The 27,643-nt window shown below is 45.4% G+C and overlaps 1 protein-coding gene across 1 annotated transcript in view; it reads left to right on the forward strand.

The window, feature by feature from the left end:
- Positions 1–5,668: 5,668 nt before the first annotated feature.
- The window catches only part of LOC125756442 (uncharacterized), a gene marked incomplete in the record, with an annotated part of 397,333 nt that continues 375,358 nt past the window's right edge, over positions 5,669–27,643 (forward strand). The window contains 3 exon segments of the mRNA XM_049411241.1: positions 5,669–5,711; positions 13,157–13,204; positions 19,662–19,709.

Below are 27,643 nucleotides of genomic sequence, written 5' to 3' on the forward strand. Positions count from 1 at the left end.
ATGTTGGTGAAAAAACGATGACATCGTCTAGGTAGCACAAGCATGTTGACCACTTGAAGCCACGTAGAAGGGAATCCATCATCCGCTCAAAGGTGGCGGGAGCATTGCAAAGCCCAAACGGCATGACCTTAAATTGGTACAGGCCATCTGGGGTTACAAATGCGGTTTTTTCTCGGTCTTGCGGATCAACAGCGATCTGCCAATAACCAGATCGAAGGTCAATGGATGAGAAGAACTTGGCGCCATGAATGCAGTCGAGTGCGTCATCGATGCGTGGCAAGGGGTAAACGTCCTTCTTAGTGACCTTGTTGAGGTACCTGTAGTCAACGCAAAATCGCCATGTATCGTCCTTCTTCTTTACAAGCACGACAGGAGATGCCCACGGACTAGCCGATTGTTCGGCGACACCTTTGGCGAGCATCTTTTCGACTTCTTTCTGGATGACAGCGCGTTCGGCAGCGGACACACGGTAAGGGCGCCTGTGAATTGGGTTGGCATCGCCGGTGTTAATGTGGTGGGTCACAACCGATGTCTGGCCTAAAGGGCGGTTGTCAAGATCGAAGATATCGGCATAGGATGTCAAGAGACCACGCAGGTCTTGTGCTTCAGTGGGCGGAAGATCGGGCGCTATCATTTTCTCAATGTCAGTGCGTGCAAGGTCGAGTGCAGTGAGCGAGTTGGCATGGTGACTAGGAACACCTGCTGATAACTGAGAGATATGGCAATCTTGCAGTGACGACACGACGCCGAGCGTAATACCTGCAGGCAGCACATTGGTGGTTAGACCGAACTTCAAGAGAGGTAAACAAGTCTGGTTGCGGCATACTGTGACCACAGTGTGCGGTACGGCAACAGAATACTTCAAGACGACGTCGGTAATCGGTGAAACAACATATTCACCATCGCGCACAGGTGGATCAAGGATAAGCTGGACGTACGTCGCGGCTTGAGGCGGAAGATGCACAAACTCCATGACACATAGGCGACTGGGAGCGTCATGGTCAACGTAGGCGTGTAGAGGGAGTTCCAGCTGAAGAAGGCCCGTCGAGCAGTCGATAAGAACGGAGTGCGTCGAAAGAAAGTCGAGACCGAGGATCACGTCATGTGGGCACTGCGCAAGCACGGTGAACAATACGATGGTCTGACGGCCAGCAATACACACGCGAGAGGTGCACATACCAAGAACTGTAGAAGTGCTCCCATCGGCAACTATTACTGCACACTGAACAGGAGGCGTGAGCACTTTGCGCAGTTTTTCCCGGAGAGCAGCACTCATCACTGAAATCTGTGCACCAGTGTCTATTAGGGCTGTAACGGTAACGTTATCCACCAAGATTTCTAAAATGTTTCGGCGTGTAGGAATCGTCAACAGAGGATTTGAAGTCCGGGTCGTTGTCGCAGCGAAACCTCCGGGAGCTGCATGGACTAGTTTCCCGAGGTCGAGGGGCCAGGCCATGTAGGGGACGTTGATCGACGAACAAGCGGCGATAGAGATCGACGGCCTTGGGGTGACGGGGATCGGCTGAACCATCTGCTTGGAACGTGCACATCAGTAGCCTGGAGATCGGAACGAGGAGAAAGCCTGCGCGAGTTGCCTTCAAATCGGCGCCATGTCCCGGTGTTCCAGGAAGTCGACGACCACCGATTGCGACATTGGCGCGCAATGTGTCCTACGCGAGAGCAGTGGAAGCAGATTGGCCGGTCATCAGTTGTCCTCCATTCAGCAGGGTTTCGGTAGCGTGAAGGGTACACTGGGATCTGGTTGACGACGGCAGGAGTGCTCTCGGGAGTGCGAATAGAGCAAACAGGTGCTATGCCTAGGTTCGCAATCTCTTGGCGTACGCCTGCTTGTATGAGCGATACGGTGGACGCGTTAGCCTGTGGAACGTCAGCAGGAACCATTGCTTCCAGTTCACGACGGACGATTCGGTTGACATCTTCTGACGACGTAGCCTGCGTGAACGTGGGGGGGTCTTGGCAGGTCGATGTGGCTGCAGTATTAGGTAGTCGAACGAAATGGCGGCTGATGCGACGACTCTTGGCCTGCTCAAAACGCTGACATTCCTTGACCACGGCGTCGACGGTGGTGCAATCCTTCACGATCAGTAGACTGAAGATCTGAGATCGCGGGACTCCAGATCTTTTCTTGCGCCCTGCTGGCGACCAAATGGCCTGCTGAACAACTCGATGAGCTTCGACTTGCAGGTGTCCCAGGTGGTTAATTCCGACTCGTGCGTCTCGTACCAAACGAGTGCGGTATCCCTGAGGTAGAAGACCACGTTGGCGAGCATCAACGTGGAGTCCCACCTGTAATACTCGCTGACGCGCTCGTACAATGCGACCCAGTCCTCCACTTCACCTTGTCTTTGTCAGCGCCCGAAAAGGTTCCTGGGTCTCGAGGAGGCAGGAGAACCACATGGGGCTGCTGCTGCTGCTGCTGGTGCTGCGCCGGCGATCCTCGGTCAGTCATTGCAGGGAAAGGGAGGCGACGACCGCTCCGAAGTTCCGTGTTGGTTTTCCGAGAGGAAACGCAGGCACGCAGGTGTACCCCGCACCTCCACCAATAATGTTACAAGAAAACGTATATTTACAAATATATACAAGCAGAAATAGACGCTGAGACAATGGCGGACCGGAGCCTGTCCTTTCAGCACATCGTTGTTGTCCCCCTTTTCAGAGTGGGTCCCACTACCACCTTGAGCCACTGGCCCACTGCTACGTTGTGACAATATATATATATATATATATATATATATATATATATATATATATATATATATATATATATATACAACACTGCCGAAGAAAAATGATTGAGAAAAATGCTTCCAAAGCGTGGAATCGAACCAGCGACCTCTCGGTCCGCAACGCGTGGCCCTCACCACTACACAACAAAGCGCAGATCTTTGAGGTAGCTAACTGCGAGCGTTATATACACACCTTTTACCACTCGCACGACTCAGAGAGGGCAGGCACTTATAAGCGTTTTTTCGTTACCAGAGAGGTGGCGTGAGGAGTACAACGGGCGCATTTAAAAGTCGTCAGCTAGCTCGCTCGCTTCATGTAATATTTTGCAGGGAGAACCTTGTCTTTCCGCTCTCTGCTCGCGCGGTATTTGCTGCCGGGAGGTAGATGTTTCTGTAGCGTAGCAGCGCGTTCATCACAGGCCGCTTTTCTTGCTATCGCATGCATTACTTCGCCCTTGCGGCGAAACTGACTTTTTTGAAGTGTGAAGCCTCCTACCAGCGTGTATACAGATTAAAAAAGTATTTGTTTTTCACGTCATTGAGAGAAGCATGGGGCTTATGGACGCATTTAATTTATTCTGTAAAATTCACTAAAATCCTTTTGCATGGTGGCCGGTTGTTTAATTGCTGTTCGGCTTTCCTACAACTGAAGGAAAATGTGCACGATAAAAGCAACAAAACATTTTTTGGCAATTAACCTTCGAGTGTAATTAATCTACATTAGAGAGTGAATACTCTTTCAAGGCTGTGCTGTGCTAACAAATAATTACACCACGATAGAGCATTTCAGCGCACGAAAAGTAAAAAAGTCATAAATCGTCTGCACCTTTGATTGCGAAGCACTCACGGTGACTCTGAACAACAACGAACAGAAACGGTGTGAAACACAGAGCGAGTACAGTGTACTTCTCTTGGTATGCACGCTGCAGACAGATCGCGCACGGTGAAGCCGTTCTGCTAGAAATATCAGTGTTGCAAGAAGCGTCAATAAACTTTTCTTCTTGATCAAGCTTGGGTTCGCACTGAGTTAACCTTTCAATAACATGCATTGACGAGCTATTTCTCGACGCACGGTTTGTCATCGAAAATATTAGTTACAATAACACACACACACACACACACACACACACACACACACACACACACACACACACACACACACACACACACACACACACACACACACACCCACACACACACGCACGCACACAAACACACAGGAACGCATAGATGTATGTGTGTGTGCTAATACGCCAGCAGTTGTTCTGAAGCCCATAAGTACTCTTTTTGTATTGTACATTCTAATAAATGGATTTCTAAATAGGGTAATTAGAAGAAAAAGGTGTTTTTAGCGTGAACATATAAACATTTTTTCGCAGTGATCCAATTGTCACACAGTTCACGGAACCGATATGTATACAGCAAATTAAAAAGACGCACAAACATTTCTGGATTCACGCTGCAAGCCTTAATCTGCGCGAAAAGTCCGTTCTAAGCGATCGTAACTTTTTAGCGTTATTCAAAAATTGTTTGGATTTGAATAACGCTAAATAGACATTACACCGCGAAGGTCTTTCTCTAACGTGTTAGATGTAAGAATGTTGTGCGAATGCTCGCGACGCACTCTGTCTACGTGCTTTCAACTACGGCGGAGCGATAAATCGGCCCAGAATACACCTCCTGCCACCTTGCGGATAAGTGGCGGCAAATCGAGCGCTTTCGTGTAAACTGGCCAGTAGCATAGCGCGGGATGACACAAGGACAATGAAGTGTTCACAAGGACAATGAAGCGCATGTGTTCGTCTCGTACATCTCCTGTGTCCTTGTGTCTTCCTGCGCTATGTTACAAGCCAGCTTACAATGAACCAACAAGCCCATATTGGTACCCTTTTCGGCTTTCGTGTAATGCGCGGTGCATTGGTGCAGCGGCACAGTTTGGCCACCTCTCCACTTTTACCATCGTGGTTTCTCTTTTGTGTAATGTCCTTTCGACAATGCAATATTCGATATTGCAGTAACAAGTTAGGCCGTTGTGCAGACGCGCCGAATCTTCAGTGCAAGCCAATATGCTGTAAATTTTCTTCATCCGGTGAAAAGCTTACTGTTATAGCGACACAACAACAACGTTTATATTTCCGTTGAGTTCGTTATCAGGCCAGATTAGAGGCTATTAAATTTCTTAGCCATGCAATTACAATCTATAATAGTCCGCTGAATGAAGGGGCGCTAGTCTGTTTTGCTACTGGGCATCCAAAATTCATGCTAACCGCACGATGATTTCAGCTTAGTAATAAAAGGTGTTATTTAGCCATGCACGCAGCAATGTAGACGAGATTTTATGAAAAATGATATCAAGTAAGAAGTGACATCATTCTCTCGACGTCATGCGCATATAGAAAACAATGTGCCAGACCGAATATAGGTTGGCGTCACCTTCGCCAATTGAATGGTTCAGAAAACACGTGGTTAAAATCAATCGCTAGTAACTGCAGTCCACAAAATATTACGAATACTGCATCACATGTGTGGAATCACCAAAATAAATTGAACAAAACAAAACAATTCAGATAGGACAGACACCATTATTGTGAAACTTAAGGGCATGTCACTGAGGCAGGCTCATCGCACATTAAAAATTCAACTTACTGTAAAATAATACCAACAGCGTGCCACTTATTAGGCGTTCAGAGGCATTAAAAATATTTGCATATTTTACGCGTAAATGATGGACCGTTGCCGGATATGAAGGCTGCAGCAAGATATAACTTGCTCTAGGAATGTGTCTTTTGTATAATATTGCTGACTAGCCAACTCTTACTGCAATTTTGTAAATAGTACTGCTAAAATAAACATGCAATAGACAATATGTGCATTGTGTATATCTCAGTCAAGATTGCCGTGGCATACTCTTTTCAGTCTCCGCCGCCATTGACCCCCGCAGGTGCCGCTGCCGGTCCAAGTAGGGTAAGTCTTTTATTCATGATGACCAGCGAAACAATACACGATACGAGCCAGCAAAGGACGAAACAGGCATGCTGTACTTTTCGTCGTTCTGGCGATGATGATTTGTCCCAACTCGCCCTGTTCGCTACCGTATAAGCCTTTTACACTAAGGCAAACTGTGTTATCTTTGATGTTTGAAGGACTTAAAACATAACGTCTACCTAATGCAAAGTGAAAAAAGGGCTCACTAAACGTTAGGCGACAAGCACACTGGTAATAACAAGTGTGACTGTCATTGCATCTGGCAAATTACGTACCCGTATCATCATAGAAGACGAATGTGTTACGGCTAAGGAATGCGACAGAGAACCTTGTAGATAAACCCGATTCAAGGTCTTATGTGGCCACGTTTCAACGCAAAAACGCAAGTGAGACGCCAGGAACAGCTGCAATGCTCCAATGACCTTTCCAGTAGCACGCGAATACGCTCAGCCACATGTCGCCTACCTACAGGAAAGTCGCGGGCTCGATACATACCGCGCTGGTCAGATTTTGATGGAGGCCAAATGCTAGATATCCGTGTACTGTGTTATGCGAGCACACGGTGATGATCAGCACATTATTCACATTTCCGGAGCCTTCCGCTATGGAGTACCCAATAATCATATACTGTTTTTTTCCCGCAAAACCAGAGATATTTTAACGCGCTAGCGTTAGAGAGCTTGTGTCGCAGAAATTCCGTCGTCGGTGTCGGGACCGCGGGGACCGTTGGTTGTGAGCGAAAAGTCATCCGTGAGCGAAAAATCGAGAAAGAAAATGGACAACTATGTCCATCTAGCGGAAAACATATCAAGCCAATGCCGCCTTTTCCAGAGGAGGCGTTGATCAAGCAAACAGCGAACGCTAGATAATGTGCTGCCATCTGTGAGGCATTGTGAGACTCTTCATGACCTCCGAGATGGCAAACGCGCGGCGTGCATCTTGGAGGCCATGCGACTCTTGCTTTAGATCAAAAACCTGTAAATACCATTCTCGCGCGCGCGCGTGTGAGTGTCTGTGTGCGTGTGTGTGTAACAATACACATTAATAAGTATGCACTTAGTGCTTGAAGTGCGCACCAGGGGCCGGATTTCGCTATTGCGTTCAACTCTTAAAGGCGAAGGTTAAGGGTCCCCCAATTTTTATTATTATTATTATTATTATTATTATTATTATTATTATTATTATTATTATTATTATTATTATTATTATTATTATCATTATAAGAAGAAGAAGAAGAAGCCCTAACCAGCCTGCACAAGTTATTGCGGGATAATCGATCAAGAGAACACCCTCATTGAGACGAATCTAAAAAGAATATACTCGGGTGCACAAAGATAATGATGAAAGAACGACACACTCTGCACATTGCAAGCTAAGGAAGACTTACAGAGTCCTTTTGAATGCTCGCCTAACAAAAATCCAGCACAAATAATCTTACATAATAATCAAGTTCCCACCAATAACATTTTAATAGTTGCCTGAGTGCAGGCTTAGTTTGTTTTGTAATAATCGTGTAGCTTCATTTGGCCATTCAGTTGTCAGTCATCAACATCAGCTAATGTGCACTAAATTTATATATTAAGTCAGCCTACACAGAAAAATGACGTATTCAGAACACTGCTTTTAGTATTGCACTATCATAGGTATATTATTAGGAGGAGGAACAATTCATATTGATGTCCTCCCTAATTTGCCGCCTTGCAGTTCAACACGTGAAGTGTGTTCTCAACAATTTCAAATCCTTTAAAATACGAAGCATTTCCTAGAGAAACCAAGGCACTTCGACCGTTTCTATCTAGTGTCTATATATCTACCTATCAACCGCCAACGTATGGGTGCTGACGTGAGCCTAACTTCCTATAGACCAATGTTGGCATGGGAGGGTAAGAGCGTTTCACGAATATGACTCTGTGGTTATGACATGAATAACGTGAAAATCCTCTTGCGTACGTCGTAAAACCCTTTCCTCCAGATACGTGTGGCACATAGCCATATACCACAGGCTGCGGTATAAGGGTACGCGGCAGAGACACTATATATCTGCCCAGGAACATCGAGAACAGACATTGGTAGTTTAAATGCGATGTCATTAAACAGACATCAGCAGCGTTGACGCAACGAACAAAAATTAACGTTACACTAACAATCAGACCCAAGAATTCTGCGTGGCAGTGCAATAATCTACCGTACTTTGGTTCATGTGTTTTCTTCCTCCATAAACACAGGATACGAAAAATACATATCTCGAAATGACTGACACATGTATACTTGAAAAGCTCCAGCACCTGTTATGCAATAGAACATTGGGCGCTTAACTGTTCGTCGCTTAAGCAGCAGAAAGCCGCTACTTAGATTAGTGTACTAGCGAAGATGAGAAATTGCATGCACTGTATCATGATGATGCCGTACGTACGATAGGGAGCGCAAAAAATCGCCGAATGAACAGCTTTTCCTGACTATTAAGTTTTCTGCTATGATAGCTGCTTACAGTGATCACTGGCGCTATCACTTTTCTACCAAAAAGACGGCCTTCACAACAATAACTGACTCGCATTCGATGCCCACTTCGTTGACTAGTTATTCAATGCGGTCAGAATTATGAAACTCTATAACACCTACCTTTAAATACATGGGCCAAATCCGCAGGACTTCTGTTGCGTTAATATTTTGGCACTGGTCGGCCGACTACAGCATATATCCAGGATCAGTATGCGCCAAAATATTTCCGCACGAATACTTTGAACAAGGATGTTCACTGTGTATACTGGTTGTCTGCATAAACCGAACCTGACATTATGTTTACACCACTATATTGGTTACATCATTTCAAACGCTGCCTGTGAGGCACGAGGGCTGATAAATTACACAGATACTTTCTTATCCATATGTGTAAACGTATTTACACACGCGCCTCATGTCGTCAAGGGTATCAAGCGCATTTGCTTCAGTGATGTGAGAAAATCTTACCGTGTGAAAGTAGTAAAAGATCTCGTTTATCACGGTAAAGTTTGTCATGGATACTTCAGCGTACTGTGCAGAATCGTCAAAATCATCTACAGCATGAAAACAGAATTTTTCTCGTTTTACAAGAGAACTCAAGTGCAGTCCACGCAATATTTGTTCTCCTTGTGTTTGCCTCAGTGATTTCGTCGCTAGGCTTTTCGGCGTTTTTTTTTTTTCGGATAGCAATGCCAGTGTACCTCAATAAGTATTTCAGCTTTATAGCATACGGTGGGGGGGGCTGGATAACTGGTCGTCGACAGCTCAAGGCTCTTCACGTCTATCCATAAGCAATCATGGCAGCATTTGCTTATTTCTTTTATAGTTAAAAGAATGCAACAACCTGTTGGTGCAATTATGGACATCGTTTGTGGCGCTTGTTACAACTTCAATACGTCTTAGAGGCAATGTTTACGTCTGCACCATCGAGAAGGGCACAAAACGTGCAAGACCACAATGCAGGCTACTTTGATCTATTAGATACTGAATAATGCAACACTAAAGACACAAGGGGCAAACATATGCGCCGGGGAATTGTGTCTCTCTTACGCCTAATCTGTCTTGTGCTGTCTAATAGGCGACCGGGCTGTAGCAGCTCAACATGCTATATCAATTCGCCGAATTGCTAACCAAAGCCAACTTGCTGTTAATTTTCTTAGGATTATGACTAGCTGCAGAATTGTCAGCAGATGGAATTGGTAATAAGCTCCAGTAAGTTAAGAAACTGGGCTTCAAAACATTTTCTGCGTGGCGCACAGATTTGAGCTGGGACATCAAAGTGATTGTTCAGCCATCTGAGAGGGTTAATGTAGAATTTGCATGATGCCTTGCAGGACCGATGACACCAAGAAATTAACCTCACAGTGCAACGATACTGTGAAAAGAAGGAAATAGTCACTGGCATTATGAATAAAAACGTCGGCATTGTTGTCTTGTACAAGACAAAACCTTTTGTGTCTGGCAGTTTGCAACTGCACATAATTTATCCATGCAATGAGGCTTTCCTACAATACTGGGCGCTACACAAATGATACTGTTCCTTTATAGGAACCCTAATTAACATCAACAGCAGAGGTTATGTGCATGTGTGTATCCATTTCGTGAGTACCATGCTATCCTCTTTCTCAGCCTTCCAGGCCACAACGTCTTGACACTGTCCCCATTGGTAGAATTTGGTTAAGTGTTTTCTCCCAATACAAAATATGCCATCTTTAATGTAAAAGAAAAGTATTACGTTACATCTACCTGGTATGCAGTGAAAGTCGAACGCTCAGCACTAGTAAAAACAAGGACATTGGTATTACACGTGTATGATTTGTTGAGTCGAATAAATTACATGTACATACCATAATCACATAGACAAAAGGCGGTAACAAAAAACGACAAACAAGACACTGGAACGGAATCTTGTTACTGTTCCCTCTACGTTTTAGTGTAAAAAGGCAACCCAAAAATAGGGGAGGCGAAAGCGCTACTTTCATGTCGCTTCTTTACCTGCGCAAAGCCATCTTTTAGGGTAAAATGGGTATTGGGCAACTGTAACCTTTACGAGCTGACACGAATTTGAAAAGAATTGATCAAAAGACCACACCCAATGAGAAGCATAAGGAAACTTTATTTCGTATTGTGCAAGGTCAGAGAAAAAAACTCGAGGAAATCGGATTCGGGTAACCGAATAAGAAACGAAGACTTTTCAACGCAACCCTCCCTGTGAAGAGATCATGACATTAGCGCGTTCAACAGTGACGTGCTATATGAGAGGCAGCTTCTGTAGGCGCTGCCTGTAGGAGGGCGACATGGTGGAGCTGATGTCTAGGTAAAATACGTCCGCCTGTCCATTCGTCAAGTGACACAAATACATTTGGTCAAAAATAGGCCTCTTCTGTAAGCGTCTGTACCTTCACATTTGCAAAACGCCTTTTTCTGCAAACGTGCGAATGAGGGGGGATGGACCGAGGGCTCGTGTTTCTTTTTTAAACAAACCTAATGAATCTCTCAATGGCGCAACCTAATTACCATAATGGTTTTCTACAAGGATCATATCCGTGTAGCGTTGTTGCACAGGTTTATCACCACTAACCCGTGGTGCAGCAAGGCGTCGCTGCTATGATTACTCCAGAGGCATATAGTACCTTGTCGAGATTCGAACTCTCGACCTAGGTAGGTTATCTATGGTGCCATCCGTTGGTGGCAAATATATTACTATTATATGTTTCCTTGAAAATTCACAGCCTACAATAAAGTATAAGACAAACGCGATGCCTCTTATCTCAGTCCTTGGATAGCATTCGCCAAATGGGCGTAATAATGTGACTACCTACCGTGCCCATCTCCGATCTTCTCGAATGCGCACAAATTTGTTTCTATTCGCTAAAATAATAGCTTATATCGAATTCTCAACGCCGGTTTAGACAAAGGCATTCAATGTCTATTGATAACCGCAATTCTGAAGTGATACTGACGTTACGGCAGCTCTTAGCCAGAAATGTCACCATGCAACCGCCGTGGAGGATGTTCGTAGCTCAGGATGCAAGCGATATCGGCTTCGCAGGTCGATTGCTTTCGCTTTTCGGGTGTGAGCTTGGGCCTAGGCTGAGTGATCGTCAGTCCATGAGTGATGCCACCGTAGTTGATATTGGCATAGGCCGTCTGGGCTTGACTTGCGGAAAAATATTCTTCAGTCCTGCTCTCCGTTGGCCAGCAGAGATCGATGGTGCATTCAAGGGAAAACCCTTTGATTAGGCTTGACGATACACACGGAACGCATACAGGTATCACACTTCTCCGTGGTGAAAACACAGCAGGGTGCCATAACGGCGACACTAAAGGTCACGTTACCAGGGGTTTTCAACCACAAAATGAGTTATGCTACATTCTGGGGGCAGGCAGTCAGCTGTAGATTCAAGCAGGCGAGGCGTAGTGCTCGCTGTGGGCAGATACAGACCGCCTTCGCAACTGCTGCATCAAGGTGTACCGCGGATTGTCTGACAACCACGTATTACGTTGGGATGCGACGCATCGGCCGTGGCTCACGTTCTGTCTCGCGTGTCAGCTCCCTCATTTTGCCCCGCACAACGTCGACGAGGTGCCTGCTACTTGCTGATCTATTTCCTGATCGTCGACTTGAGCTTCAGCAGGGCTTCAAGGTCGTGCCACACGCTTTCATAGAAGAAATGATCAGATGCAGAGTTTTTGCAATATCCTATTCCCGAACCAGGTGTATCAGCTTTCGTTCGATGGCTGTCGCTTCCCACTGAAGTTCAGCAGCTGTGTTTCATATGTTCCGGATGATAATTGCACAGAGCTCTGGCGTAACTTTAAGCAGAGACCGTGATTCGGTTACCTTTGCTCAGGTTAGTATGAGAATGCTTGAACAGGCGGGTCGTATCCTCGACATTCATTGCCACCCTCCAATGAGGGAGATAACCCCTAGACCGAAGTCCTGGATTCCACGTGTGTTTTGCTATCTGTGTTATAGGAACTCCTCATTGTCGTCATAGTGCTCCCCAGTTCTTGAAATACGTTTTGCGCTTAACAGCTTTTTGTGAAGTCCTCAAAATAAAGTATGCGTTACGGACCTACTGGCTCTCATTTCATCCGTTCAAGCTCTTCAGTGTCTTGATCAAGTGGAACCAGACTATTACATTTGCAAACGAGTCACCATGTAATATTAGCGGATTCCAAGCATTACCTGAAACTTGGCTTGCAAGGTTCACTCGCGCCACTATCACCTCGTTGAACAAATAAAGGGGCATCTGAAGGACTCGTTTTTTTGCTAGACACAACATTATTAGGAACCAACAAACACGAAAACCAATTATAGTATAGGCGACGTTACTTGTAGTGGTTATGGTGTAAATGTGGCGATATTAAAGTGGACGAAAATGTAACTTTGCGCTGGCAGGTCCGGGGGTGGGGCCTTCAAATAACGCATCCGATGCTCTGCTACTGAGAAACGGCGGCGGTAATACTCCCGTCGAATTGATGGGGTATACATGCGCATTTAAGCCTACGACTGTTAGTCAGCGCCGCTAGTAGCCATTACGGTGAGTGGCTAGTCCTTGTAGACAGCCTAGTGGCGGCATCCTTTCGTTTTCTGGGTTGTCGCTAACGTGAAGCTAAGTGGGAGGAAATCAATGGAGTAACTCAATGGAGTAATTCAATGGAGTAAAAATGGCAGCTTACGAAAGATTGCTTGGATGCAACAATATCGGCATTCATTTCACTTAAACAGCAAACAGTTTTCAGACTGCTAGTAGCGACGTACCTATAAACCACCCGGGGAGGGTAACTCTTGCAGATTATTATCAACTGTAGATTTACTACTGTTACCTCTTCAGTACCTTTTGTAAAGATAAACGTTTTCGTGGTGTTATGCGGTTGTTTGCATTTTTGACGTAATTGTCACGCTATACTCCTTTCAGCCTGGATCCCCCTCAAGCCCCGGAGATGCCGCTGGTATTCCGCCTTGGGCAAGTGTCACATCTTAATTCAGCCAATGCCATTTTAGATACCACAATATAATGGCTATCTCGTATAGATTGCAGACCGCACTCACAACACGAGAGCAAATTAGGATGCAATTAACAATGCATGATTCCTTGTATCTCGCCACATATGTATAACTCCATTACTATAGCATATTAAAACAGTGGCCAACGAACACCGCAAACCTCATTACCGCTACGTCATGAGCAAATGGAGCAAAAATTGGGGGACCCTTAAGCTTCGCCTTCAGGAGTTGAACACGATAGCGAAATTCGGCCCCTAGTGCGCACTTCAACCACTCAGTGCATACTTATTACTGTGTATTGTTACACACACGCGCGCGCGCGCGTACAGGTACAGGTCTTTGATCTAAAGCAAGAATCGCATGACCTCCAAGATAGACGTCACGCGCTCGCCATCTCGGAGGCCATGAAGAGTCTCACAATGCCTCACAGATGGCAGCACATTATCGAGAGCTTGCTGTTTGCTTGATCAACGCCTGCGCAAGCCGGCGTTGGCTTGATATGTTTTCCGCTAGATGGACATGGTTGTCCATTTTTGTTTGAAAGTTCGTGTGTGTTTTTAGCGGCGATGGCTGCACTATCCCGGCCTTTTTCGACGTAGTTTGATGGCCTCCCAAATGCGCCTAGAAATCGCCGAATGGGCTGGTTTTCGTCGTGACACCTGCCGAACAAAATGCATTAGGAGACTCCTTCCACTACATGGCATTTATGTAGTGTTTTTTTCCGAAGCAGATGCAAGTAACATCGTGGCATTGTGGTAGGACACCTGCTTGCCACGCGAACGGCACGGGTTCGATCCTGAATGGGACCGAAAACTTTATTCTTTATTTTATTTGCTTCTTTCTCGATTTTTCGCTCACGGACGATTTTTCGCTCACAACCAACGGTGCCGACGCCGACGGCGGAATTTCTGCGACACGAGCTCTCTAACGCTACCGCGTTAAAATACAAACTAGACCCTACCGGAACACTTTAACACTGAAAAGACAAGATTATGCAGCCGTAGTCAATAAGGGTGAAATACAACGCGACTATTGGTCAAGAGGACACGCTCATTGAACCAATTCTAAGAATATTGTTCTGAGCTCTACAAGGTAATTGTAGAAACACTGAGGCACTGACAAGTATGTAACTGAACAGAAGTGCTTTTAATGTTCGAGAGCACAAAATGAAACAAAATACAGACGAGAGACGACCGGAACAATTTAATATAAAAAAGCCGGCAGACCCTACGCATTGTGGGAATCGATGTAATGCGAAGCAGCCAGCAAAGAGCTGCATACATCGCCTTGTACGTCATTGAGGAAAATGCGTGTCATGGTTTTCATGTTAACTCCTATTATTTATGTTCGTCACACAGTAACGTCGCGCAATACCAACTTTGGGGTCGATCAAGCTAGAGAAACGGCCGCCAGCGCCCCATGAGCGTGGCACGTAAGTCATGCTGTACATGACATACGTGTCATGACTTTCATGTTAACTCGTCTTATTTATGTTCCCCACACGGTCACATCGCAAGATACCAATTTTGGTGTATATCAAGCTAGCGAAACGGCCGCCAGCACCCCATGAGCGTGGCACGTAAGTCATGCTGTACATGACATGCGTGTCATTATTTTCATGTTAACTCATGTTCGCCACATAGCCACGTCGCGCAATACCAATTTCGGGGTAGAGCAAGCTAGCGAAATGGCCGCCAGCGCTCCATGAGTGTGGCACGTAAGTCATGCTGTACATGACATGTGTCATGATTTTCATGTTAACTCGTGTCATTTATGTTCGTCACACAGTCACGTCGCAAGATACCAATTTTGGTGTATATCAAGCTAGCGAAACGGCCGCCAGCGCACCATGAGCGTGGCATGTAAATCATGCTGTACATGACATGCGTGTCATGGTTTTCATGTTATGACTTGTCATTTATGTTCGTCATACAGTCATGTTACACCATACCAATTTTGGTGTACATTCGATAAACCAAGCGACCAGGAGAGCACAAAGTCGTAGGCGGCTAGATAGATAGATAGATAGATAGATAGATAGATAGATAGATAGATAGATAGATAGATAGATAGATAGATAGATAGATAGATAGATAGATAGATAGATAGATAGATAGATAGATAGATAGATAGATAGATAGATAGATAGATACGCTCAAAGTCGCAGAAGTTCGCTAAGAAATGCTTCGCATTTAAAAGACAAGAATATGCTGCCGTAGTCAACATGCGCGAAATGCCACGCGACTATTGGTCAAGAGGGCACATTTATTGTACCGAGTCCAAGAATAATATTCTGGGCTCTACAAGGCAATTGTAGAAACACTGAGGCACTGACATGTATGTAAACGAATAGAAGTGCTTGTATAACTCTCGGACGGTATCGTCACTGCTCCATTACTGAAAAAGCAATTTTGCTTTGTTCTGAAAAATGAGTATGTTTTCGTGTTTGCAAATCCGACTTATGGAGACTAAAGCTTTCAAATGTAGAGTGGCGTGTCTGGCGTATATTGCCGTGAGCAGTCGTTTATTTATTTCCATACGACCTTCACACGTGCACCAACGCCCGGCGCAGGTTAAGCCAGCGTGCATCAAGCTTTCTATAGAAAGTTCAAATAGGATGGCTTGTGCAACACGAGTAGTTGAGACTACTCTAGAGCTGAGGGATGCACCAACAATAACGCTGGCATTTTCGCTCACACATATATAAAAATGAGCAGTGATCAGATTATCCGTGACTGACGATCATGCTCGTCGTTACTATGGTACTGCTAGTGATATTACCTTCATTTACAATTTTAGTTTTGCTTATAACTAGGCCAATGAAATATTTTTTAAAAATGGTGAATTTTATATTTGAACATTACCGTCAAAACCACGTGGCACTTCGGGGGTCTGGCTTGTATGTTCATGTTTCGGACAGACCCTTCAAGCCGTGAACCAAGCCCATACCAAGAAGGCAACAGCACCACACCTCAGCATCCCACATGTCACCGGCTAGATTTATGCCGCCACAGCGCAGACGCATACTCAATATGACAACAGCCACAGTGTCGGCAGCGGTGTTTTCTGCAGCATTCCTAATGCAGCAGCAGACGTTTCGTGGATCCTCGTGCGAACTCACAGAAAGCTGGACGGAAACGTTCGAATGGGTAGCCAATTTCTATAAGCGGGACTGCGGCGAGGAGCTGCGTCGCCTATATCTATCTGTTGAACACTGCGTGAGGACCTTGATCTGGAACTTAGAGTCATTGTTAGCAGACACCGCACTGCCAGAACTACGTCGGGTAACTTAAGGCGCCGGCAAATGAAAAGCCGCAAACAAATCCGGTTGGTTACTCTTCATCGCTGTACCGAAGACTGTTCAGCACCGCTGTCCACCGTTAGCGAAATATCTTTGCTTAGCCGTCGTCATTATATAATTTTAAGCGTTGCTGAGGAGAATAAGTAGAGCTCAGGAAGCCGTAAATCCGTCTGAGTTCGATTAAACTTAATAACGCCCTGCGAAATCAGCACGCCAGAAATCCGCATGCAGAGGCCGACTTGTCCGGCGACATTGTTATTCGTACGACACTGCTCGAGACATGCCATCCTCAGCCTGGAATTCATTGTCGGTCATTGACTTCAGATGTCGGTGGTTGGCGGTCACCGACTTCAGATTCAATTCGACAACGCTGTCAATGGACTTAGTGGTATAGGTAGATTCGTGCCTAGATTACCACGCCCTGAACGTTCTCGAAGCTGAAGTTTCCATTCCCCCTCTTTTAAACATCATATCTTCCGTCAGCACCCCTACATATGAAGACATGTGAGGCGTCATCGAGAGTGGCAAAATATGCTGCTGAATAACAAGCCTAAATCGCGATACCAATGGTTCGACTACAGAGAAGAAACGCATGGACCAGTCCTAAGAACACTACAGACGTCTGAGCAGAGACACCAGGAGCCTACAATGGCGAAATTGTGGACTGTCAGTAATGAGTTTGCCTTCTCGCTTTCCGCCAAAGAACGATGATCCCAATACAGGAATCAACAATGCACTTAAAACGGACATTCCACTTGCGAGAAGCAAAATCTTCGAAATCATGTACAGCAACACAAGAGGCCGAGAAGCATCACCCTTCAAGCACCCACTTGTTGGGGTAAAAAAAAGGACAGTGTTATCAAAATGAAAATGACAGGACAGACCAAAAAAACCGTGCTTCGATATCACCGCAATGCGTGTACGAGTTGAAGGTTATGCTATTCGTTCTTCGGTCGGCACTTGCGACGTCCCAATGCTTTATAGACAGAGCACTGGCATGCTTCAAGTGGCACATCTCTCTTGTCTAGTTATAGGACGTCGTCTGCCCCACTTGCTTTGATGCACACTTCCACTGCCTTCGAACAAGGTCATCTGGTCAATAAGGGCGTCTGTACTCACACTGAAAATGCAAAAGTGCTGATTTGCACAAAAAGAACTGATCCAACTAAGACAGTCTCTAGCAAGACAGGAGAGCATCTAAGAGGGGAGATCAGAACTGTTCGCCACACCCCCGCCACTCGCCGACAAGAAGGCGATACGCCAATTGCTCGTATATGCCCCTGCTATATGTGCAGGTTACAAAGCTCGATGCAATTGCCAAGCAAAACACCTAGCTCATTCTTCATGGTCCGGAGCTGTTGCTCTGAGTTCTTGAATATCTAGTATCATTGTTGACAAATTAGTTCCTAAGGAAATATTAGCAATTGCATGGTATCGTGTTCTCAAATTCAGGGAAACGTTACGTAAAATGTGACGTGCAAGAGAAAGTTGTGATCCTATCCACATTATATTCAAGTATGTTAGATCAACCGGTCACAATTACTGAATAAAAGACCTAGTGAAGGTTAGTCGATTAAACAACTGCAAACGAAAATACACATCGGAAGTGGTTACTCAATAATATCAACAGTACATGAACTCAAGATGAAGCATTTGTAAGTACAGGGGCGAAAATAATACGAATACCGCACCGCACATGGGAATTCCACCCAAACAAAAGACACGATACATAACAACATATTGAGTGCCGATACTATTGCTAAATAAACAAATGTGACGTCCCTCTTGAAGAACTTATCACACGGTAAAGTACCACCGATGGTCAACTGACAAAATATTCGTCTGCATAATCAGCCACAACCTTTACCATCTTTCCAGGTCCACTGTAAATAATTCTAGGATATTCAATATGCAGAATATTGTGACCTATTATCGCAATGTCATTTTTTTATTAATGAGAACTGCGCAGTGCAACTGCTTTTCTCTAGTTACTTTTACTGAGGCAAAATTTGCCTTTCACTTTTAATAAAGTAAAAATTTGCCGTTTGCTATGTGTTTCCCTGTGTTCTTCATTCTTGTTCGCTGTGATATGTTCCCCCCAGCATGTCCCCCACTCAACTTCCCAACATGTCCTTACTGGGGAATTCGCGCAAGTGTTTTATTCTAGCGGAAGCGATATGACGTTTCATGTTCAAAGAAGTACTGCATCACGACCCCCTAGTATATACCAGGGGGTCGTGATACCAGAATGGACAATACCAGAATGGATCAGTACAATCACGCTATCAATACTTGATTGATTGTTTGTGCGCTGTTATAAATACATACCACCACACATGAACAAATACGCAGGAATCTTCGCGCCGACATCATGGTTCAGAGTCCTCTGCCACCAGATGCGTGCTTTTTCTTGCAGTTCAAAGAAGCAGAGGATAGATCACGCGCTAGCACATTTCCATAATTTTCGCTGCTCAAGCCACACGACGGTTTGAACTGAGTAATATAAGCGGTTATTTCGCCATATGTACAGCCCAGCCTTCGTGATTTCAACAAATTCGATAACAAGTGAGAAGTGCCATCCTTCCCTCGACGTCATGCACACATACCAAGCCTTGTCCTGAACGGAATATAGATGTAAATTGGCGTCACATTCGCCCATTCAATAGTTCAAACATAACGTGTTTCAAGTCAAGAAGTAGTGACTGCAGTTGACAAGAAGTTAGGAATACCACATCGCATGTGTGAAGTCACCAAAATAAACAGAACTATCGATAACAATTGCGACAGGACAGACGTCAGAACCATTTCACTAAAGCAAGCTCATCGCCCTTGAGAAAATTCAATTCACAGTGCAACCATGCCATCAACGTGCCACTAAGTGTTCAGAGGCAATAGTAATGTTTGTATACTTTGTACGCAATTGTTCCACAATTGTCGGACATGAAATCTGCAGCAACATATAACCTGCCCCAGGAATGTGTTCTTTGTAAAATATTGGTAACGAGACAACTTTTAAAGCAACGCTGTAAATGATACTACTGAAATAAACACACAGTAGTGAGTATGTGCATGTGTGTATACCACAGTCAATATTCCCGTGTTATACTCTTTTCAGACTCCACCGCCATTAACCCCCGCAGGTCCCGTTGCTGGTCCAAATAGGGTAAGTCATTTATTCATGATTGCCAGCAAAACAATAAACATTACGTGTCAGGGACGTGCGACACGGGCATGTCGTACATTTCATTGCTCTTACCGTGTTCTGTATTTGCTGGTCATCATAAGTATTTTCATAGGTATAGACTGAGAAGAAGGTGAAGATGGCTGAAGATATCAAGTTTTCCATCACAGTTATTTCAAATGCCACTCTCACACCCCAATGTCCAGCAATAGGGCTTCTTTACTTCATGGAAATTATCCCTAAGTCCTGATTATGTTCGCTTTACTATTTGACAATCGCCGTCGCTCTTTAAATTTGTAAACCGATATTGGACATTTGCCGTGAAAAAATGAAGAGGCTTGCACTCAGCCGCGCAATACTTGACAGTGAAGCTCGTTAATAAAAGTGCCACACGCTAGATTCTCGCCTGCCAACATAGATGCAGCTCTCTATATCCTCGCGCGGGCCTTTCATCGCGCGTACTCAGCCCGTCCTTCTCCATGTTGACGGCGCCTGGCTCGCTACCACTTACCACTTGTTCTCTGGGATAGTGTATTCCGGACCTTCACTCTTTCTCTTAACGTCAGCCGCTTCGTTGACGTGGACTGAGTCGGATCGCCGCAGCTGATCTCGTTCTCGCCCTGCAGCAGGTCGAGCGCCGGGATAGGCACATCTTCATCAGGTGCAATGTTCTTCCTTGGGCGGCCCATGACTACGAAATTCCTCGGCACAAAAATGCGCCGCTCTTCTGTAACGATCGCGACGACATGCGCATGCGCAGTAGATCTATGTATCACGCATTTAATGAGGCAAACCGTTTCTAGACATCTTTTTTTTTACTTAAGCTTGCGCGGTTATAATTAGTCATTTCGGTAGCTACGACGCGGCTCGTCTGCAGCTGTTGCCATGGCGCATGCGTAGCTTGGTATGACGTCACATCAGCTGCAGCGGTAACTAGGCGCGCTGCCCGGCTGGGCATAACGACACAGCAGCAGGCGCGGTATCGAGGCGAGGCGAGATGTGCAGCTGTGGCGTCGGTGCTTCCTAGATCACGGCGCGGCGAGGTACCTTGTGGGGTGCAGCCCTTTATATGTCCTGGAGAAATGCTTCGCTGTTAAATTAGTGTTACACACCCAACACAATGTGGCATATTTTTTGTGTTCTGGCTAAATTCAGCTGGTACCCCAATCGCACGCACAGTCGTTTGTGGATAATAACGGTGGTTTTCCCTTGCTGGGCGCGTTTCCCCCTTGTAGACCGCATGCGGACATCATCGTAAAACTGGGAGTTCTCGCTGCCGCACACCGTCTTCTCAGAACAGAGTCGGTTGGTTGCTGTTCGTCGTTCTACAGAAGGTTGTTTAGCACCGCCGTCCACCATCAGCGAATGATCTTAGCTTAGCTATGGTCATTTGGTAAATGGCCACGAAGTCGCACAAAATAAGTGCACCTCTCGAATTAAAGAAAGCCAGGGTGTCGGAATGGAATGTTCTCCGTTTCGGTTTTAGTTCCCTTCCACTGCAAAAAGTTCCGTTCCCTTTCTGTTCCGGAACGAAAAAAAAGATGCTTCTTAACGGTTCGTAACAGCTTCTTTGTGTGCAAAAATTTGAAGTTAAGGTAGTCATAAAAAACATTAGATTTGTGATGTGGTTATTTGCCCTGCTCTAATGAAAGTGAGACTAGGGTAAAACACGTTCTTCAGAGGAGCGTAGTAACTGTACCACGAATTGGTACCAATTAGCACAAACCAGTATTAATTTCAAAGTCATAGCATTTATTTTCTCAAAAGACAAATACGGTTTTTAGAGGGTTCAATGCTTTGTGTAGAGGGAGTAAGCCCGATCTCAGAAACAGCACGTCATTGAGTGTACTCTTTGATGTGCGAGACCGCCCTCCTGATAAAAACATCGCCAGGCCTACGCGGAATGCGCAGCACAGTCACAGCGAAAGCTGGAAGAGCGGACTTTGTAGAACCCGTTTTAGAGTCTGTAGGGGCAACTAATACAAGTACACGTGCTAGGTACCCATTACGCCAGAAATCAGCGCAATTTTTCTGCAGTAGCGAAGCTCCCATTATGCCATTTTTTGTAATAGACCTCTACCGGCCTACGTCACTCACTCCCGTGACGTCAGGTCACGTGACCTCTCGGCGCACGTGCAACGGCGGGTGGTTGGCAAAACACTCCCGCTGCCTGCTCAGCGTGGTGCAGTCGCACGGTGTTTGGCGCACGTGTTTTTTTTCTTTTGAACCTTTTTATTAATCTTTCGGTTGCAATATTATTTGTGGTATGTGTAAAAGAACATGTCGTGGACTGCGTGACGAACAATTTGCCATGCTGCTGGCTGCTTAACTTGGAGAAGTGAACCCACGCGGTGGTCTGTGCGAGGAACAGCAATATCGTCTTCGAAAATGTGCCTCGTTTATTGTGGCGTGTAGTTTGCGTTTAAAGGCAGCGACGATATCGGTTCACATGTGCGGACGTTGAAACTGACAATACTGTGTGCTGTGTGCTGTGTGAATAACGATGCGTCTTGTTTGCGAAAACATTGGCACGCGTTGTATCCAACAGGGCAATTTGCAGTGACCGGTTGTCGACGGAACATCAGGATTGGACATTTTATTTGACGCGATGATCTGCGATTGCGTACATCTCAGTGTTCGGGCTGCGTGCACAAAACAACAAAAAAAGTGCATGATGTCCGGGCTGAAAGGTGAGACTACGGATGAGCTACCAGCGTGTTTTAGCATTGCCAAACATGCACGCACGGTTTCCCACGGCGAATATCCACGAACCATACGCGAATCGCCTTTTATTGGAGATGTACGTCTTAATGGAAGCAGTGGAGATTCTTGTTTGTCATATTCTAGTTAGCTTATTTTTACGGCTCGATATTTATGAAGTGGACATTACGAGCTTGTGTACCAAGACTAAAGGAGGGGAGTAGGTATACAAACACGTTGTAGGCATCAGATACAGCGAAGTAACCGCGCAAGACATTATTTATAACTAAATTATTGTGTTTAACAGCTCAAAACTGCTCAGTGGATTATGAGGAACGCCATAGGGGAAAGCTTCGCTTTAATTTTCACGGGGATTTGTTAACCGAACGCAGGCTAATGAGTGTTTCCTTCGTTTTTTTTCTTTCATTCATCTCTGATCAGAATTTTGCGTCGTGAGTGAGAATCTAATCCGTGACCTCGCCCACAGTAACCGCCAATGCTGTACATCGTTTAAAACTGCAGTGCAGATTTGCGACGGAAATTGAGTACGTTCACATCCATGCCATGCTAATATTTCTCCAAACACCAGTCGTCGTGAAAACGTACAACGTTCGCTTTCGAGGAGCATAACATTTTATTATGGCTTTCATCCATGACGAGCAAATCATATGTTGACCTAACAGATTCGTTCATTTGAGGCAGTAACTCTTCCTTCTAACAGCTGTGAGTTCAGAAAATAGCAATTTGCAACAACTTCTATCCAAGTAAAGCAGACACACGCAGCGCTGCTATGCAGAGAGATCCCGCCGGTGGAACTTTCTTGCCAACCAGCACCTGCTCCGAAGGCGGGACTTGGGGGCGGGACAATGCCAGTGACGTCACACTGTTTACAAACAGGGAGAGGTCTATTCTCCGGAGAATCGTGGTACCCGCTGCTACACATGTGTAAGCCATTATGTGCACTTTGTGCCGTGGTTGATGATGATGAAGACTTATGGTTGAATACTTTGCAGTGGGTGATGAGAAGTGTTGCTGAAAGGGCGCCTCCATTCCATTCCAATTTCATTCTGGGGAATTAGAACTTGCCCCAACTGCATTACATTCACTTTCTCGGAATGAAAAAAACTTAGCCCAGTCGCACTCTGGCAATGGCCGGGCAGTTAAATACCCTTTCTCTTATTCCCGAACGTAGGAAAGTCGCCCCGATAGCTTTATCGAGTTAATAATGAACGCCCCATAAATATGATGTCATCAGATGCATTCAGAACCGCAAAAGTACACAAAGCACGTTACCAAGGTCGAGGGATTGTAGCTTGGTCACATATCTCGTGCAGTGCAACCACCCTACTAATTCTGATAGGGGCAGTTCTCCCGCTACCTATAGTATTGCATGGTCAGCCTGTTTGAACGAATGGTGGAGTTTAATTATTGTTTAATCTTAAATGTGGTAATGCTAAAATGACGACATAGCGTATTTTCATGCTGACAAAAGTAGTATTCAAAAAGACTAAGCAGTTTTGGCACGCGTCTGGAGTGGTCGTGAATATTGATAAAACTAAGATTTGGTTAATAAGGAACAAAACCGTCTAGGTCTGCTGGTATTAGTTGGACCAGTGCACCGCTAGGGCACCCTGTGCCTTTGCATTGAATACGGAAGACTCGGCCGCACAGCTCGTCAGCACTCACGCTTGTCATGCGCGCCTCGCAAGCATGAATGGGGTAAGAACTTTCTGTGTTCGCCTGCGCGCAGGCACGCAGTGCCTTCCTTGTCGCAAATGTTATTTACGTGTGTCAGGTACTAAACTACTCGCTGGATAAAGATCGAGATGTGCATACATTATTCGCCACTTTCGTGCGGGGGTATCAATGGGAACCAACGCGAAGGGATAATTTGTTTCTCCCTTCGGTACCTGCTTGGATAATGCGTTTGTTTGTACACTAACTTATACCTCGGTAAGCAGTAGGCGCGTTGCTTATAAATGTACTGTGCTTGTTTTCAGCCAAGCCACTTTTAGCAATACTGCTTTATTGTTAATTTCAAAGCTCTGACTTAATAATGTTTCAAGTTTGAAAAAGAACACATAAACGAAAATGTGCTCTATTTTCGGGAAAAGACGTAATTAAATTCCCATTCCATTCCGGGCAAAGGGCGTTTAATTCCATTCTCATTCCTTTCCTCCAAGCGTTGTCCCCATCCCATTCAAGGGTAGCGAAAATGTGGAATGATTCCGGAGTCATTCCAATTCTGTTGGGGCAACTCCGCAACACTGGTGGGAAGCATTATACCACACACTCTTTGGGCTATTACCATTGTGTGATCACTGGTTCTTTTACTCTTCTGCCACGCTTTATTACATATGTTAACACGATTTCTTGCCCTACATTATGCCTGTATACAGTATTTTTACGGAGTAATTACAAGCACCAGCGTGGCACTGTGGTGGAAGAACTGAGTACCGCGCAGAAGCCGCGCAGAAGGCGCGGGTTAAAATCCCATCCGTTCCTAGAAATGTATTTCTCATGTATTTCTTATATCACGCGTTGCGGTCACGCACACCCGTGGCGGCGGAAAACTATTGCGCCAAAATCAGCTGTTGTGATTTCATAACAGCTTTCGCTGTCACAAAGTTGAGCGCCGACAATGCACTCTCCACTTTGACCAGCTTGGCAGGCGCGCAAAAGTCCACTTGTGTTGTTATAAACATCTCTGGTTGCCACTGTTCTCGTTTTTCGTTCAATTACAACATATCTTTGCTTTGGAGTGCCGGCATGAAGTACGCGCTAATACTGTATCCTGAGATATGCTCCCATTGCATGACCTCAGTTGTTCCAGATTGAGAAGTTTTCTCGTGAACCGAAAAATGATTGAAAAAATCTTGGTTTCACTCCGGAACAAAATAATAGGCAAAGTTTCGGTTACGTTTTCTTCCGGTCAAAAATATCGTTTTTTTTTCTTTTTTCGTTTTTGTTCCTTTCGGACACACTGAATAAAACCCTCTGAGCTCCATGAAATTATATAACGCTGTCTGATATTGGTGCACCAAGAATCCTGGTTAACAGGTCGAGCTGTCCAGCGAGCTTCGTAAGCGTATCACTGCTCGGGGATGTCATCCTCGGCATGGAATTCATAAACATACATGGCCAGTCATCGACTTCACATTCAATTCGACAACGCTGTCGACGGACTAAGCGGAATAAGTAGATTCGTGCATCGATTACCATGCCTTCATTGTTCACGTAGCTGAAGTTATCATTCCAACTCCTTTCGGCGTTCTCTCTTCTGTCGGCTCCCCAACACCTGAAGACATGGAAGGCTTCAGCAAGAGTCATAAATGTGTGTTTTTTAACAGCGAAACCTCAATGTGATACCAGTGGTGTACGCCTGGAGAGAGTAAGCGGAAGAGCCATGCTGAAAAACTTTAGGGACCGTTACAAAAAGACGCAACAATAGCGTACAATGACGAAATTCTGGCTGTCAGCAATGAGTTCGCCCTCTCCAATTCCGTCCAAGTAAGAACGCCTATACTAATACAGGAACCAGCATTCGACGCCAACAAGAAGCTTTCGGATTGCGTATACCAAGAGCTCCGAATCCATGTGCAGCAATAAAAGGCCTCGTTGTAGCAGTCATCAAGGGACCAAGAAGCTCCACTTTGCAAACACTGCATTCCCTGGTAGCACAAGACGGATATTTGACGTTTTAATTGTAGCGGAGAAAAATTGCTCATCCACTCCGTCAAAGTTCTTATCGACTTTCTGTTTAAAATAAGCAGCTAACAAGGATAAATTTCACGCAATGCTCGGTGACGACATCATCGTCCCATGAAACAGAGCGCAGCCATCATGAGTAGCCTATCATCATTGGTCTCAGGACGAATATCCTCTTCCAAAGATAGAGGAGGCAGTGAATCGGCTAAGTACCACAGGATGTCTTCCGTCAAAAAGACGCAAGATCTTTCCTCGTCGAAACGAAACCGACGAGACAGACCGAGGAAAGAGTGCTTTGCTACACCGCATGGTGTGTTCGAGTTCAAGATTAGGCCATTCGTTCATTGTTCAGCAAAAGCGACGTTTCAACACTTTATAAAACTCAGTACTGCCATGCTTGAAGAGGCGCATGTGTCTCGTCTACTTAGATCACGTCATCTGAATTTCAAGATCGGATGAACATGTTCGCTGCCCTGGAAGAGAGCTTTAAGGCCGAGACTGACGGCACGATTTTCCATGCAATGCCACGTCCGACGCGGCGGTGGGGAAACCGGAATGGTGACCTTTCATAGCATCGGACAGCCACCATTCTGGCTGCCGCACCGCCGCGTCGGACGTCTCAAAAGAAGGCTGTGCTGTCTGTCTCGGCCTTTACGCAACGAGGTCATCTGAGCTCAATCTGAAACCGGAAAAGTGTCGATTTGCATAAAACGAGCTGATCTGCCTAGGACATTCACTAGAAATGCTACAGTGCCACTGGATATGGAGAACAAAACCGCTCACGACATTACCGCCACTCGTCGACATGAAGGCAATTCGCAAATTACTCGGTATATGTGGCCACTAAATGTGCACGATGCAAAGCTTGATGCCGTCTAGGGTTTGACGTAAACTCGTCTGGCGAGGAAAAATTATGGTTGAAGAGAACGTACACTCGCCAACTAAAATAAAACAACAAAATCGATGTTTCGGCACTCAATACGGGTTCGTTGTTCACAATGAACGAATGCATGGCGGTCTTTATTACACATGCTTCGAAAGACGCAACGCGCTTGCGTATACCTCAGGGATAGGCGCCATGTCCGATTTACCGTGTTTGTAGTAGATGGCATGCAAAAACATTCGGTGAGCAGGCGGGATGATGAAATTCCGTACCAAGACTGCCAGGAGTGCTACGTAGGAGAGACTGGAAACATCAAAAGAAGACCGCAGCAGCACCGCAATGATGTAGCCAAAAGGCGCACGATTTCGAACGTCCTGGCAGAGCATCGGGAAAAAAAAAACTGGACACAGTCTTGACTGGCAATCGGCTTCCACCATCGAAAAAGATAAAAAGTAATCATCCCGCTTGCTCATCAAATCTTCTTGCATACAAGCTACTACTAACACGATTAATCGGGCAAGGGGTACACTCCCTGAGGTACATGCAAGTGTGTTGCGTCTTTCCACGCATATATAACACAGACCGCCATGCAATCGTTCATTGTAAACCGCGCACCCGTATTGGG

Source organism: Rhipicephalus sanguineus, chromosome 11 (assembly GCF_013339695.2).
Source record: "Rhipicephalus sanguineus isolate Rsan-2018 chromosome 11, BIME_Rsan_1.4, whole genome shotgun sequence".
Lineage (NCBI taxonomy): Eukaryota > Metazoa > Arthropoda > Arachnida > Ixodida > Ixodidae > Rhipicephalus > Rhipicephalus sanguineus.